General features: G+C 36.8%; 1 long non-coding RNA gene across 1 annotated transcript in view; it reads right to left on the bottom strand.

Moving 5' to 3' along the window:
• The window catches only part of LOC144030426 (uncharacterized), a 39,018-nt gene that overhangs the window by 13,158 nt on the left and 9,331 nt on the right, over positions 1-16,529 (bottom strand). The window lies entirely within an intron of this gene.

Genomic DNA, 16,529 nt, shown 5'->3' on the forward strand with positions numbered 1-16,529 from the left:
TCCATGCTGATGTCCACAATATTTGAGCCGTAATACTTTTGCTCGACCGTGACAATGAAGATTAAAAGTGTTTTATGAAAGTCACGCATTGGGCCATTGTTGAAATGTACACCGGCAGATTCGGGATTAGCGGAACAGGCTTAGCCAGCGCAAATGTCAACATGAATACGCGGAGGCACGAATGTTGTGCATTCCCGCTCGTCTGCGTCCTCGGATGGAACCAAATTCTGCTGTCACGTAAAAGTGCCGCATTCTCTTGTTTTGTTTTGTGGCGCTTTCAGCGTTTTCAGCGATGGCGCGTCACGTTTCCGAGCAGCTTGTTGGCGCCGACGGCGGCTACGTGAAGACTTTGAAGACTGGAAGGTTTGGGGAAGCGTACCAAAAAAAAAGGACATTTTTACGTCCACTCGAATTGTCCCGCTTGCATTAAAATGTCGCTTTATGGTTCGCTATCAGTATTTTCTCAAATCCCAAAATGTATTTATATGGGTCAGTGTTGTTTGGGACCAAATGTCAAATTTGCTTCAGTTTGCTTTGACTTGACTTGACCTCACGTCACATCACGGTATGCACGGTCTCTTTTTCCGGAATGGAGTGACATTGTACAAATTGTGCTTTTATTGTGACAACCGTCTCCAAATGCTCAAAGCATTTTTTTTTTTGTGTGCAACTGTAAAGCCTTACGTGTTTACTTGTGCTTGGATTGTAATCCGAATTATCATCTGGAGGTTCCACGGAGGAGGTTACAACAAGTCTACCTCCGTCAAGTATAGGAAGGAAAGGAAAACTCTTAAAAGTGTATTCAACAATTTTTGAATGTTTGTGTAATGAAGTCATTTTTTTTTTCTCTGCTGCTGCTTGTTTGTGTAATATTTAAATAAATTATCATCTACCCATTTACTCCATATCGTGCACTTTTCTTTATTTAACTCATTTGCTCCCAATAACGTGTAAATATGTTTTTTTTAATGTTTTAAGTGTCCCAATGACGTATTTATACGTTTTTTGTTTGTTTGTTTTTTTAATGCTAGAGCATACAGAAGGCTTTGATTCAGCCTCTCAACTGCAAAAAACGGTTGCAGAAATGGTAGTTATTACACAAACGGCCAGCAGGTGGCAGCAGAGCAAAGGAGATCAACCAGGGCCACCTAGAAAAAAAGCTCAATTACTTCCAATTTTCAATAGATTTGTGAAAACTGATGAAACTTAGCTCTCTTCTAATGCTAATTGCTGCAAAACGGAAACAGATAGAAACATACCTGATGAAAGAAGAGACTTTAATCTTTCTTTTGGTAGGTTCCATGCTTTTATAGCAATAGAACACAATATTCTGTGGGCCTTGCAAAATCAGTCAAAATTCAGTAAAACAGCCGGGAGCGAACGGGATTGCGAAATGTGAAAATGGCGGCGAGTGAATGAGTTAATTGGTTTTAGCAAGATTAGGTGTCACGATCCCGTGAATGGCAGCAGTCGAGTAAATAGAAAAGTTTTCCACCTTTTTTCATTATGAAACATTTTCTCAGCCAGCGCAAATGATTTTTTGTTGTTGTTGAAAAACAGAAAAGACTTCAAATAGATGCTGTGCCATCATTGTCTGGTTGATCAAACTTTGAATCGTCATTTGTTTAGTGGTTTTGCTTGAACTTTTTGGAAATAAAAGATATATAACTAAATAAGAGAATGAATCAATTATTTATACATATTTGTGCACACTCAAATTATTTACCACAAACTGGTAAATTTGGGCTCATAGCAAAAGTCTGTTCTAAAAAAAAAAAAAAAATCACCGACTTAATTTTAAATAAAGTATAATGTATTTTAAAATGTCACGTACCTCCTTGAGTGCCTTCACGTACCCCGTAAAATTCAATTAACACCCCGAGAGTTGTTTAAAGGTATACATTTGCACATTTATTTTAAATTTTAAAATAATGTATTACAAAAAAAATTACCCAAAAGGAACTTGCATAATTATAAGTGTTTCAAAGAATTGTATTTGTCTTAATATTTATTAATTTTTATTTATTTATTTATTTATTTTACATTGAAACATTTTCTTTTGTACCAAAAAAATAAATGAATGATTGACCTACTGCACCGTCCACACGCTGCAATCCAACTTCAACTTTTTGCCAACATGCATAAATAAATATTATAAATTATGTTTGGGCCAAAAAGGAAGTTACATAATTATAGTGTTTCTATTTTTTTTTTTTTTTTTTTTAATTGGTCTTAATTAGTGTTGTTTCGATACCGTTTTTTGGCTCGCGATACCGATACCGATACCCAGCTTTGCAGTATCGGCCGATACCGATACCATACCGATACTTGAGGTTTTTTTTTTCCTCAACATGAAAAAGCTCTCCGGCCATTGGTTCAGAGCATTCAAGGGCCAATAGGAAATCTTAGATCGGCATGCAGTGAACATGTCGTGCACGAGCAAGACACAAGATGCTGCATCCAAAATCCTGTATTAGCGTTTGGAATTAATGGTATCGGCATGTTACTTGTGAGTAGTCACCAATGCCGATACCACTGTTTTTATGCGGTATCGGCACCTCTGCCGATACCAGTATCGGTATCGGAACAACACTAGTCTTAATATTTTTAAATGCTTCGACATTTTCTTGTTTCAAACAAAATAAAAAAAAAATCATTTGAATAATCGTGATTTCAATTATTGCCAAAATTATTATTATTATTATTATTATTTTTATTTTATTTTTTTCCATAATCGAGCAGCCCGAGTTCTAACTGTTCCCTTTCAAAAGAGTAATACAAGTCAAACAGCGTTTCCGAAAGGCAAATTTGAATGTTCCACTGTTGTTTGACAAAAACGAGGAGCAACAAAACGGAGCGGATGGAAAACGTGCAGTTGGCGCCATTAGCACGACCTTCCAGTGACAAGCTGACACGCGTTTGACATCTTAATTGTGACAGATGAGAGTGACCACGAAGAGGTCATCATCTCCGAGCGCTTGCACATCATTGACGCGCTGAGGTTGAGCAGGATGGATGACGATTGATTAACGGCCGACTCTGATGGGAATCAGAGTTTGCCTCTCCGTATTTCTGTATGGACGAACGTTCGGCCCAAATCGATGTGGGATTTCATCGTCCTTACAACTGAATAATGAGCAACAAACACTTTTAGCAGCAAAGTAAATTAAGCAATCGTTTTAAATTGTGCTGCTGTCAGTGACATTTCTTTGCCGATGAAAGAAAAAAAAAGAAAAAAAAGCCTCTTGACAGATTGAATAGGTGGCGTAAGTTTTTGGCAAGCGTGGCACGAGCCGCATTCACCAAGATTGCGTCGACTCGTCCCTTCATTCAGAGTGAGTGACAAGATGGCCGCGTCCGCATTGAAAGGCGAGACAATACGTGTCAGGCTGGAGAGAAGCAACGCGGTTCCGCGCGTCCGCTCGTCTCTCGTCTTCGGGCTCGTCGACGACGCCGAAAAGCAAACGTGCAGTTTGGCATCGACAGTTCGGCTGCCGATTAATCGGGTTACATTTGAGGATTTTAACTCATATTCCACCAACACAATATTCACCAAAATACTTCATTTAGAAAAGTGGGGCTGCATAAAACACATTTTTGCCAGGACATTTTTGGGAGGTCACACAGAAAAACAGAGTTTATTCAGGGCGTACTAATTTGGAGGGCAACAGCACAAAAATGGTCTCCATGGCCGTGGCCATGGGAAAAAAAAAAAAAACATTATTCAAGGAATAAAAAGTCCTTAAGAGTACAAATTAAAGAGCGGAAGGGCAGCTTGGGACGATTTTCTTTCCGAACACTTACTAAACGAAACCATTTATTTCATTTAGTCGAATCCTGTAACTTAGCAACTGACTGAGATATTAAAAAAAAAAATAAAAAAAAAAATAAGGAAATTGCTTCTTTGGTTGTCTCACAATAAAATAAACAGAAACGTGGAAGCTTGGACTAAAATTCCATGCGTGTCATCGTAGATGACAAATAGCAAAACAAAATACATTTTCTCATCATTTCTTTAACAGTCAATGATGTGAAGGAAAGCAAAACATGCACACATCCAAGTGCACTGTGCTCCAACTATGTTTTGCATTTGCATTATTAGGGTTGGAACAACTATGGAACTTGGGGCGTGGAAACCAAATAAAAACAGAGGGTGATGAGGGGATTTTTTTTTTTTTTTTCTTCAGAGAGTGCAGTCGTGAATTCATCAGTCAGTTTGCACTCGCCATTTTACCTTCCCTGACAGAAGGTGCCCTGTTCCACACATTGACAACCTGCACTGTAAAAAAAAATATGTATGATTCCCACTTTGTGGGAATGGTTTGGGGAAATTTTGGCTATTCACGCAAGTGCACACAGAACGTTCCGTCAAGGTATGACGGATGATGGTGACCAACAAGTTTTCACTTCTTTGTGGTTGGATGCTTTGTCCACTTCCATATTTGGACCTTTGACCATTTATTACTAATTAGTAGGGGTGTGAATTGCCTAGTACCTGACGATTCGATTCGTATCACGATTCACAGGTCACGATTCGATTCGATACCGATTAATCCCGATACGGATTTATAAGTCGATTGTTGCGATTTTTTTTCATTCAAATTTAGAAAATACTAATCAGTAAGCTTGTAGAGTGTAAGATTTATATGAAAATGTATTATTTATTTATCTGAAATTTCAGTCTTATAGAGGTTGTAATCTGTTTCATGTTTAAACAGCATTAAAATTAAAATATTAAGGCTTAATGTTAATGTTCCGTTCATATAACATTCTTCCATGCTCAATGTGTGAATCTAAAAAAAAAAAAAAAAAAAAAAAAAAAAAAAAAAAAAAAAAAATCGATTCTGCCGATTATTGAATTGATTCGAGAATCGCGCGATGTAGTATCGCGATATATCGCCGCATCGATTTTTTTTTTTAACACCCCTACTAATTAGCGTCCCAATATAGATATATGCAGCACGGTGGCATATGACATGCATGCATGCCAAACATGTTTGCGAGTGAGCGGTCGCGCAGAAGCACACATTTAAATTAGAATTTTCGAGCTGTTAAAGGTTATTAGTCATTTCACCTGGGTGACGCTCACTAATGCTGACTGATGACGGGCAGGGAGGAGAGAAAGACAAAATGAGCTCCGTCCTTCCTGCCTGAGCAGAGCGGAATTCGAACTTGCTCATTAAACTATGAACCCTTTTTCAGTGATGGGAAATCAGCAGCTAATTTCAAACGCAGCAAAACATTGCACACGTCCCAGAAATGGAGGGAGGACAGAAAATGAGCGTTACCGTGTTGGGAATATCAAACACGTTAAGAAAAGCTCAGATCTGTAAATTGACAAGTAGTTTGTTTGATTCAATCCTGTATTTAAAAAGTGCCTTTTCCTGAGTGAAACCGGCAGACAGCCCCTTTAAAACACCCTCCAAAAATTGGGTCGTTTTAAGCAAAACAAACCAAAATAGTTGGGATATTTTATTTGGTCATTTTGGACAAAACAACCCCAAAATTTGGGTCATTCGGTTTAAGAACAACCCATTAAAAATTGGGCCACTTTGTTTAATACAGGGGTGTCAAACTCACGCTAGCTTAGGGGCCGCATGGAGGAAAATATATTATCAAGTGGGCCGCATCGGAAAAATAACGGTATATAACTTAAAAACAATTGCTGTCATTTATACGCAGATTTTCGTAGACCAGACCTAAATTACGGAGCTCAATTGTAATCATATTGTTCCGAAAAATAACACAAATGCAAATAGAACACAGCAACACTTTGCCGGTATACATTCTGGACGTGTGAAATCGACCTGTTTTGCATATATATTGTTCCCAGAATGCACTGCATGGCGCAGTTAATGATGTTATAAGGACGTTTATCCTTGTCATATCTATTTGTGTTACCAGTAATTGAATTTGTGTCGTATTTAACACATTTATGTTGGTGTATGATTACAAAAAAATAATAATAATAATTAAACAAACTGTAGTTAAAGTTGTGTGTAAAATAATGACATCCCGGACGACGATTCCCTGGACAAGTTGCATTGGTCATCTGAGGACTGCTTGTGAAATTACAAAGTTATATGTTTTGATTGTGGCTGGCTGATTAATTAGTCGGACATTACAATTTTTTTTTATTTATTTTTTTATTTTTTACTTAACAAAATTATCTCGCGGGCCGGATCAAACCCATTTGCGGGCCTGATCCGGCCCGCGGGCCGTATGTTTGACACCCCTGGTTTAATAAATAAATAAATAAATAAATAACTTGGATCGAATTATCCCAAGTAGTGGATTGGTGCATTTTTTTTTACACAAATCGGCTTATTCAATTATTTATTTTTATCAAAGTGTTGAGTGTGGCTAATTGTGAGCTTTCCTTCAGCCCCACTTACAAGAAATAGAATCAACTAAGGAATCAAACGGGTCATTTATTTTGTATTGCAGTAACTTCAGAGCCGTCATTTTCAAGTTTCTACACGTCTTCAACTTTCGCCTTGTCGCATTATTGATATCGAGCACAGTGACACATAAAAATGACATATGAAAAATGTCAACCGTTAAAACGAAGCCGCCTGGTTTTTGTCATCGCGCTGCTTCAAATCTGCAACTCGTGCAAAAATCGTCATCCGAATTGAGACATAATGAAAACAAGGATAACAGGAAAAAGAAATTAGAGTGCAACCTGCGTTCGCAAACGACAAACAAATTGGTTTATGCAAAATTAAATCAGTGGCTTTGTGAAATTGGTTATAAGAATCAATATCTGTTTGAATATGTCTCTTCTGCCTTTCGGTTACATTTCTGACATCTTTGGCATTTTTATAGACATTCTGGTCATTTTCTTCCGCTCTTATTCCTTATATGGACATTTCATGGCTTTTTTTTTTTTAAACATTTTTTTTTCTGCCTTTTTTGCTTTCAATTTTCTGAGAATTTATTATTATTATTTTTTTTTTTTAACATTTTTTGGCAATTTTGTGAACATTTTGTGGTAATTTTCTGCTTTTCTTCTTTTGTTTTTGGACAATGTATGGTTACTTTTTGCCGTTGTTTTTTTAAAACTCAATTCTTTTACATTTTTGGCAATTCGTGGACATTTTATGGCAATTTTCTGCTTTTTCTCTTCATTTTGTGACATTTTTAGGTATTTAAAAAACAAAACAAAACATGATCTACCTTTTATCGACCTTTTTCCTGACAATTTAAAAATGTTGACTGACATTTTTTTTTTTACATTTAATTATTCATTAAAAAAACTAAATCATTAATTCATTAAAATAATTTTATCTAAAAATACAAATAAATATGTACCGTATTTTCCGCACTATAAGGCGCACCTTCAATGAATGACATATTTTCAAACTTTTTCCATATATAAGTCGCTACAGTAGTGGCTGGGGTTACATTATGCATCCATTAGATGGTGCTGCGCTAAAGGGAATGTCAACAAAACAGTCAGATAGGTCAGTCAAACTTTATTAATAATTTACAAACCAGCTTTCTCACAACTCCATTCACTCCCAAAATGAATAAACAGCTGTTTTATTAATAACCGATCGTGCAGGGTCACCGATAGCTCAATATTGATCCATATATAAGGTGCACCGGATTATAAGGCGCATGGTCAGCTTTTGAAAAAATTGAAGGCTTTTAGGTGCGCCTTATAGTACGGAAAATACTGTAATTTTTTTGTATTTTTTTTTTGCACAGGAGAGGGACTAAAGAGCCGTATGTGGCTCCAGAGCCGCCGATTGCACACCCGTGCCCAAATGGGCTACATGTGACTGTTGGGATTCCCGAAATACAGTTTTACTAAAACATGGATCATTTAAATTTACCACTATTTCCCTTGGAGAAATGCTAACAAAATGTGGACGCGTCAACGCCGCCGTTAAGGTTCCAAAGTGCTGTAAATGATCATAACTTATTCACTCATACAAAAAGGAAGCGAGCGAGGATTCCTTTCAAGTGCTCCTTTGCATTTCCAGCTGTCAGAGTTTGCGTGCAAACATGGCCGACCGTCGCCGGTCTTTCCTTCACATCCACTCAAGCGTCGTCTCGAGTTTTAAAAACGGATCCAACGTCCATCGCCAGCGGGGATGTCACGGATGATATGCAGAGCAAACATAATTCCCTGCCAGACCTCTTGCTTGCTTCTTGCTTTGAAATCCTCGTGGAAGGAAACAGAAAGGAGCCAAATGACCACTGCGTCGATTGAATTGAATAAACGTCGATAAAAAAAACGCGTGAGGCGCTTGCTGATTTGGCGCGTTTGAGGAACGAAACGAGGCAAGAAAAGACACGGCGGGGGGGGGGGGGGGGCACGTCGAGCATTTTGGGAAAGTGCCTCCGGCAATTCTAAAAACAATCTCAAGATGAACTGGTATCAAATGCACATCTGCATAATGATGTGTAATTGTTGTGGCATTTAGAACACCACTGATTAAAAATCAGCGTTTATGGAAACAGGTTGAATTTGATGGCGTGCGACCTACACTACAAACAATCCATCCAAATTCATCAGCGCGGGGCAGATTAATTTCACATCATCCTGTGGAAAGACGAGGCCGGGGGTGTCCAAACTACGGCCCGGGGGGCCATTTGCGGCCCACCGTCCATTTTTCAGTGGCCCGCGACATATGCTAAAAATGCCATTTGACTCGGTTCAAAATCAAATAAACAAAACAAAAATGTTTGGAGATGGTCAAAGTAAGAAGGGAGAGTATTAAAGGTTATTTTAATTAAATTAATTAATTGAACTATAACTAATGAAAAAACTAAAACAAAAAACAATATTGTTACCGAAATAAAATAAAAATGAAAATGCTTTAAAAAAAAACGAACTAAAACTAACTCTAATTATAGCAAACATGTCCTTCGTTTTAGTCTTTGTTAACTCATTCACTCCCAACCATTTTCATTGAAGTGTTTTCCTGGATTTTGACTGATTTTACAATTATGTTCTATTGCTATAAAAATATGAAACCTACCAAAAGAGAGATTAGAGTCTCTTCTTTTATCAGGAAAAAAAAAAAAGTATATTCCTATCTGTTTCCACTGTGCAGCAATTAGCAATAGAACACAGCTAAATTTCATCATTATTCACAATTCTGCTTAGAACTGTGGGGAAATCGGCTTGTTTTAACATGGCCTGGTTGATCTCTTATACTCTGCTGCCACTCAACCATTTTCTGCAGTAGATAAACTGCATCAAAGCCTTCTCTATGCTCTGGCATAAAAAAACAACAACAACAACAAAAAACGTATAAATACGTCTTTGGGATACTTAAAACATTTGAAATATGACGTATTTATACGTTTTTGGGAGCTAATGGGCTAATTAATTTAATGCATGAGCCTTTAGGGGATTATTTTAAATGTGATTTTTTAGTAGATTTATTTTGATATCAACCGGAAAAATGACGTTTGAAAGTATGTCGGACAAAAGTGACATCATCGAGCAGCAGCCAATAGAAAAGCACCAAAAGATGACGTCGCTCACATGCTGTTTTTCTTTAAATATTGTGCATAAGTAATACACATTTAAATTAAAAAAACTAATACTAATACTGAAACTAACAAACTAAACTAAAATTAAGCATTTTTTTTTTTAAATAACTAAACTAATAAAAACTAACAGGACCACCCTGAAAACTAATTACAACTAACTAAATAAAAAAAAAACAACAACCTCAAAACAAAATAAAAACTAAAATGAAAAATTGCAAAACTATAAAAACCCTGCTGCCATATTACAAATAAATTGGTTTATATACTGTCGCATTTTTCTAAATATGCAAAAAAAAAATAAAAAATGCAATTTTTCGGACTAAACACAATTTGTCTTCATAACATGATGTGGCCCTTGCGTCCTTCTAATTTTCTGTATGTGGCCCTCAAATGAAAAAGTTTGCACACCCCTTGAACAAAGCAAATGCAGCAAGATTGTTCCGCCCGGTTTGATTAAAAACAGTCAATTTGCGGTGATACTCTTGTTGACAAAGACAAAGTTACCTGCACCTGCCTCAGAGATTTACTGTAACACAACCTCGGATTTTCCCTCACAAACAACACGAGTAAAAAAACGGGCCTTGAGACCCGCCTAACCTCCGCAAACAGCTCGATAAGGACTTCAAGTTTCATGCCGGTGGGCGGAAAAAAAAAAACAAAAAAACAAAAAAGAGCGCTGGCACCCGCGAGCGAACTCGCCCGTCGCAGCTGAACCGGTCGGAATCCCCGAGTCGACGCTCGGATCGGAGCAGGATTAACAGACGCCGGCTTTTTGTCATTGTGCCTTCTGCGGTTACACTCGCATAGCACAGACGCATGGAATTAATTCGGATAACCCGTGGAAAGTACTTTGCTTTCTTCGCCATGGAATCACATGGCCAATTAAAATAATTGTTTAGGTAAATCGAGGCCAAAGTAAGAATCCTCATCGTTGTTTGTTGTGATCCATTCGGGGGTGTGACAAAAACCAGGCGTCCACTCGTTCCACTTGAAAATACATCGAGATAAAGTACGTATTGAATCGTCTTTTAACTCATTCACTCCCAGGACATTTTCGCTGTTTTACTGATTTTGCATATTTTGTACTGTTGCGATAAAAACATGGAACCTACCAAAAGAAAGATTAAAGTCTCTTCTTTCATCAGGAAAAAAAAGAAAAAAAAAGTGTATTTGTAGCTGTTTCCATTTTGCATCAGTTAGCATTAGAACATTCGTCATTATTCACAAATCTGTTTAAAATAGTGGGGAAAAGAGCTTTTTGGTCTCTTATACTCTGCTGCCATCTGCTGGCCGTTTTTGTAATAGCTACCATTGCTTCAAACATTCTCTTCAGTTCAGAGATTGCATCAAAGCCAAAACGGATAATTACATCTTCGGGAGCATGGTAATATTTAAAATAGAACGTATTTATACGTTTTTGATCGACTCCAGTCTGCTTTGCAAGACAAAATGACATTAAAGTGTCTTTTTTTTATGTTTGTTTGTTTAAACATTTATTAATTTTGTATTTTAAGTGCCTTTTTCCACAAAAACAGCATGTGGGCTACGAGTGCCTTGCCTTCTTCCTCATTTCTAATTTAAATTAAATCGATTTTGGGATATTAATATCGATTCGATTAATAAATGAGAATCTCAATTCTTTTATGAATCGATTTTTTGGCACACCCCTATTAAATATAGTGCTGAAGTTTCAGTGAAATAAATGATCATACAAATCTTAGAGTGTACATGTACAAGTTTATTGATTAGTATTTTCTAAATTTGAGTTAAAAAAAAATTTGCAATAATCAACTTACAGATTTGTATTGGGTTTAATCGGTAACAAATCGAATCGTGACCTATGAATCGTGATAGGGATTTAACTATATTTGTGTTATATATTTTCCCACTTTTATGTTAATGAACAAGAGTTTGACAAATAAATACAAGACGTGTAATTAATTTGCGATTTATCACAAATACATTATTGAAATCGTGATTAATTATGATGACAAATTTTAATCGACTGACAGTTCTGGCAATAAATAATGTTAATATTTTGCAAGAATGTTTTTGTTCCCCTTTTGACAGCAACTTGAGCGATATTAAAAACTAATTTGATTTTGGATTTCAAAAGGAGCAATCCGTCACTTTGTCGTGTTTACGTAATAATACGATGAGCCAATAAAAGATGTATTTGGAATCGATTTTTTTTTGGCACACCGCTACTCAACACTTGGGGGCGCAATACGATTCGTTTAGTGTAACGATTCAATTTGGTTTGATTGAGTGGGATTTCCTTCCAAAAAAGATTCTCTATCACCCAGAATGCATTGCGGTTGGAACTCGATGAGCTTGGACACGTTTTTGTGTGCGTCGTGTTTCAGAAGGACGAACTAACCGCTGCACTTTGAACACGCTGGAGGTCAAAGCAGGCGCAATCTATTTTTACTCGCCAAGCCGCTTAGAAGTCTTTCATAACAGCGGCTCGTATTATGTCGCCAGCTGAGGAAAACATCTGTATTGATTTAATTATCAGCTTCCTGTCTTGATTCTGTCAGTTTTGTAGGTTGAAGTGTCACATGGCCGTCTTATAATCTCTTTTTTTGAAACCATCACCGAAATGCTCGAATCGTTCGTCAGCAAACTGAAAGCAAGTTTTTAACCATCTCAGCTTGTTTAGATTTTTCTTTTTCATTGTATGTCCACACACAACACACACAACACATTTCTCATTTGATTGGTCAACGTGTAAATTTTTGGTGGCATACTAATGAGATTGGAAATAAAAGACAGCTCAGCAGCCTTCTTACAATCCGTGCCCAGAGCGAAAGGTCCTCTCGCACAGCTGTGCTGATGAAAAACACCCGCCAGATTATAATCCCCGCTCTGCCATTCGGATCTCGCAGAGCCAAAAGCCTCCAAAATCCGCTTTTCGGTTTGCATCCAGCGGAACACGTCGCAGGTTAAGCGACGACGAGCCACCGTGAACCCAAATATTTGCCTGATGAGCCCATTGATTTACTTTTTTTTTTTTTTTTCTGGCTCATGCAACCGGCACCAAACCTGGCAAGCTGATGGATTAGTCAAGTGGATTGGCTCCAAGGTTCCGAATGTAATATCTCAACAGCCGTTATCAGTGATATTCCATTATATCAGTAAGGGCCCACAAAGCAAGGACCACTTGAGTCATTTGCTTAACTCGTTGACCGCCAAAAACGTTGAATGACGTTTAGTAAAATCGTGATGTATGCCGCCATAAACGTTAAGTGACGTCAACTACTTTTTTTTTTTTTTTTTTTTTTTAACTCATTCACTCGCCGCCATTTTCACATTTCGCAATCCCGTTCGCTGCCGGCTGTTTTACTGGATTTTGACTGGTTTTGCAAGACCCACAGAATATTGTGTTCAATTGCTATAAAAACATGGAACCTACCAAAGGAAAGATTAAAGTCTCTTCTTTCATCAGGAAAAAAAAGTATGTTTCTGTTTCCGTTTTGCAGCAATTAGTATTAGAAGAGAGCTAAGTTTCATCAGTTTTCACAAATCTATTTCAAATTGTGAGTAATTGAGCTTTTTTTCTCGATGGCCCTGGTTGATCTCATTTACTCAGCTGCCACCTGCTGGCCGTTTGTGTAATAACTACCATTTCTGCAACCGTTCTTTGCAGTTGAGAGGCTGCATCAAAGCCTTCTGTTAGCTCTAGCATAAAAAAAAAAAGAAGAACAAAACGTATAAATACGTCTTTGGGACACTTACAACATAAAAAAAAAAAACGTATTTACACATTATTGGGAGTAAATGAGTTAATATATCAGTGGTCAGTGCAACGTCCAAGTGCAGCATAACCGGGTCAATGAGTTGTGAAATAAAAAAATTAAAAAAACACCCACTAACTGTGGCCAGCAGATGGCAGCGGTAGCTGTTCAGGCCCTAACTAGAGCTGCGAATTAAAATGAAACATGACACAATCTGATGAAATCGAACATTTTCAAGGCTGATGTGAATCATCGAAGCCTTTGTAACATTAAACCTAATTTGACGGAGCGTCACTAAACAAAAAGTATTCGTATCAAAGTCGCTGTTGTTTTCTTTTCAATTTTTTCTCAATGTCACTCAAATGACCTATTTTCAAATGGTGATTACTAAAGAACGGAATAAGGTAGAAACATACTTTTTTTTTCTAATGAAAGAATGGAATGCGATCTTTCATGTGGTATTCATGTTGTTTATGTAGCAAAAAAACACAATATTCTGTTTGCTTAGCAGCTAGCTAGCAGCTAGCTTGCGTGACGCTAACTTGTCTGCATCTTCATTAAGTCAACAACTTCTAGATAGTTTTTAGGGCAAAAGTGTCAGCTTTTGAAACATCCCAGATCCCAAACGTCCGGGATTGTGTCAATTTTTTTTTTTTAAACTGAAACTTGTCAGCCAATTGCAGAAGGGAGTCGAAGACGAAAAGGGTCAAGGAGAAGGTTGCACCGAAGTTATGTACCGCTTTAGTCTAATTTAAAAGCCTTTTTTTGGCCAGATTTTCTACTGATGATATCACACAAAAACATTACCAAAAATAAAAAATAAAAAAATAACTGCACTCTCCGTATATTTGGGTTTCATAGTGGCAGTAATTTTGCATCAGAACATAAAAGTGCACCAATCATTCTTTGTGATGCTGACATATGGGCAGAAACTCCTTTTAGGTGATTAAACAAAAGACAGTTGAAGGTTGTCTGCTGCCAAATTCAGAACATCCACGTTCGATTTTCTTTGCATCAAGAAGAAACTTGCCGGGCCTCAAGATGAATTATGGTGGAAAAAGATAACAGAAATAACAAGATAGGAAGGTATCTTTTCAGTCTGGGGGCTGCCATTTAATTTCTCTGTTCTTTGTGGGGTGCTGTTGCCAGTAGCAACCGGCGCTGACGTTTTTTTTTTTTTTTGGTCTGATGCGAGCATAATGCTCAACCGATTAAATAAGACATGTTGACTTTTTCAAGTTAGCAGTTTTGACAACCCGCTGTGACAAAACCTTTTCCATGTGTGGACTGCAACGGCCACAAAATGACACATAAAAAAAAAAAATAAAAATAAAATAAAAATAAAAGATCGCTTTTTTGGTACATTTGAAAACTTTGGATATTCAATTATGACAGATTCTATACTGCACTGCATGGAAATAAACTGTACTGCTTTTTGGAAGAAGTCATCATTAAAAAAAACAAAAACCAAAACAAAAAAAAAACAGCAAAATCGGGACTCTTCTTGGTTATTACTTGTTGTCGAAAATCCAATTTGAATCTATCGTATCTATTCTCAGAACAACAGATTCTATCTTTGATTTAATTTTACATTAGACCCACTATGTCATCTTAATTCATTTAAAATGATGGCAGTACAACTTGTCCAACACTTCAACATTATTAGTTGGTTGGCTTCTGACTAACTCATTTACCTTTAAAACATTTTTTTTTCTATTTTTGGCTACATTCCATCATAGCCACAGAGCATTTTTTTTTTTTTTTGACCGTCAGTCTACGGTCATATTGTGATGAATTACTTCCTGCTCAGAGATGTAAATAAGGTGACAGTGCAGGGAAAAATCCAAATGAGATGCATATAATGGCCTTTATTCAAAGGTGAAATCTTAACAAGGGAATAAGCAATCCATCTCAAAGATTATTTCAATATCCTGCCACTGATTAAAAAGAAGAAAGGATCAAATGTACTTGTTGAATACATTATTATTATTATTATTATTATTATTATTATTATTTCCCCCCATTCTTCATTTCATTCTTTAAAAGAAAAAAATAATAATAATAATGATAATATATAATCCATTATGGTGGTTGACTTTCCAGTTATGCCATCTTTTTTTTCTTTTTTTTAAATTCCCATACCAAATAAAGTGGATGAATTATTTCCAGGCTCAAACTGTTATTAAGGTAAATTTTCCAAGCCCATTTTAACATTTAAAACGTTAACCAGGAAAACTTGACGGGCATGAAATGGAGAGCAAGCAAAACGTTTTGGTCAAACTCCACATTGTACCAATGTATTGATTATTAATAAATATTGATGTCATTTTGGTTCCACTCGTTTTTGGAAGAAAAACACACAACCAAATGACGGGCAACTTGTATTATTATTCCCCAGCATGAGTTTGCTTACACCTTTATAATTGTGTTAGCGCTTTTCCAGTATGTGACCGAGTGGCAGATCAAATCCCTGAGGCCATTTTTTCTGATGACTTTGTACACACAGTTGCCTTAACTCATTCACTCGCCGCCATTTTCACATTTCGCAATCCCGTTCGCTCCCGGCTGTTTTTGCAAGTCCCACAGAATTTTGTGTTCTTTTGCTATAAAAGCATGGAACCCGTCAAAAGAAAGATGAAAGTCTCTTCTTTCATCAGGAAAAAAAAAAAAAAGTATGTTTCTATCTGTTTCCGTTTTGCAGCAATTAGCATTAGAAGAGAGCTAAGTTTCATCAGTTTTCACAAATCTATTTCAAATTGTAAGTAATTGAGCTTTTTTTTTTTTTTTTCAACATGGCCCGAGTTGATCTCTTATACTCTGCTGCCACCTGCTGGCCGTTTGTGTAATAACTACCATTTCTGCAACCGTTCTTTGCAGTTGAGAGGCTGCATCAAAGCCTTCTGTATGCTCTAGCATAAAAAAACAACAACCAAAAAACAAAAAAAACGTATAAATACGTCTTTGGGACATTAAAACATAATAAAAAAACGTATTTACACATTATTGGGAGCAAATGAGTTAAGTGCGTCACTGGGTCCACATATGAAGTCACTGTATACATGTAAAATTGGTTGCTAACCTTTTTTTTGTCATATTTCATGGCCCCAAAAAAAAAAAAAAAAAAGCTGCGCGATTGGACAGATTAATCACGACCTTATTTTCGTTGGTGCAAACATGAGCAAGAGCAGCTAATGAATACTATCAATTTTTTTTTTCTCCCCTCATTTGACATGTCTAATTGGATGCTTATGTATAACGAGAGATGATCAATTTTAGAAT

Source organism: Festucalex cinctus, chromosome 11, assembly GCF_051991245.1.
Source record: "Festucalex cinctus isolate MCC-2025b chromosome 11, RoL_Fcin_1.0, whole genome shotgun sequence".
NCBI lineage: Eukaryota > Metazoa > Chordata > Actinopteri > Syngnathiformes > Syngnathidae > Festucalex > Festucalex cinctus.